We start from the raw sequence: 1,594 nt of genomic DNA on the forward strand, positions 1-1,594 counted from the left end.
AGTGGCAGTGGAAGCATCTCAGCACTGGTGTGAGTCTCCACGTGGCTCCTCCAACTCCAGGGCTCTGGTTCCATCAGTGTAGCTCCATGTGTCTTGTCAGCAGGAAGATGAAACAGAGAATGTGTGTCCCACCTCCAGGGAGGAAGACAGGAGTTCCCAGAATCCTCAGGAGAAGGCCATGCCCACACAGGCCTCATTGTCTATGACCTGATTGACAGGCTAGACTCCACCCCTTTGCAAGTTGACAGGAAATTATGTAATAGCCACACCTTCTGAGTGAGTGGTCTCAGCTGTGACACTGGGACTTAAGTTGGACTTGTGGGCCCCTAACAATAACCCCACCACCCAAATATATGTATAATGTGACCTCAATCCAGATTCCAAAACCATTCTTTAAAGAGATGAAAAAACTAATAAATTCTGAAAGAGATCCCAAGTAAGCAAAGCACTACTAACAAAGAAGAACAGAACAGGAGACCGCTCACTTCCCAATCTCAGATCTACTACACAGCCACAGGAGTCAAAACGGCCTGGCCCTGGTTCAGTGACAGATACACAAGGGACGAGAATTAAACACCTAGACTAATGAAATAGAATTAAAAACCCAAAAAATGCATCCATTCACCTACAGACACAGCTGCTTTTTGACAAAGGGCAGAAACGCATGAAATGAAAAAGTGATAGTCCTTTAACGAATGTTGCTCTTGGTGCCCTCAAGTTCATTCCGACTCATGCAACCCTACGCAGAGCATCCTGCCAATTGTTCACACACTTGGTGACTGCCTGGTTGGAAGTTGGAGTTCACCTAGAGGTGCCTTGGAAGAAAAAGCTGGCAATCTACTTTGGAAAATCAGTCATTGAGCACAGTTCGAAGCTGGCCTACGTGGGGCAGCCGTGGGTGGAGGTCTTTTATTAGAAGAATAAATCATTCTAGGCATTTTCAGTTTAGGCCAAATGTGAATGTCCGCATGAATGTTTTTAATGTATAAAGTTGACAAAGAAGGTCTAAGTTAAATGCACGCCGTTGATCGTGATCCACAGTCAGAGGAGGCCGGAGGCACATGACAGAAGGGCTTGGAAACAAGGGCCGGATCTTGAAAGTGATGTGTCTTCTTCCGCCCAGCAAGCTCGCCACAGATTTCATTGAGCCATTGAACTGTTGCTTCTTTCCTACGTGATGTGAGTTTTTCCCTCTAGAAGCATCGGGACCTGTTATAGCAACTCCACCTCTGGACTCCACCCTGACTGCGTCGTAGATTCAAGGACAAAGAGGTCACTGTCCCAGATGAGACATCCCAGAGTGGGGAGTGAGTCATGAGCTCGGAGGAGAGCCCAGGGTCATGCCTTCCTGTCCCCTGCTGTGGGGCGGGTGGAAGGTGGCCCCTCTGGGTTCTATCCCTGCTGCTGCTCCGGGAGCAGCTGTCCAGAGCTGGCACAGCGCTGCCAACATGAAGATGGCAGACGGCTTTCCATGTGCTCCTTTGAAGGAGAAGGCTAGGTCAGCATTGCCCAGCTCTGCGGCCTCCTCGGGGCCCCGCCATGGCTTTCCTGGGTGTACCTGATGGCTGAGAAGGGTTGGTGGCCTGGTTGGGCC

The sequence above is a fragment of the Echinops telfairi genome, unplaced genomic scaffold, assembly GCF_000313985.2.
Source record: "Echinops telfairi isolate 266 unplaced genomic scaffold, ASM31398v2 ScPeMD7_7457;HRSCAF=8495, whole genome shotgun sequence".
Classification (NCBI taxonomy): Eukaryota; Metazoa; Chordata; class Mammalia; order Afrosoricida; family Tenrecidae; genus Echinops; species Echinops telfairi.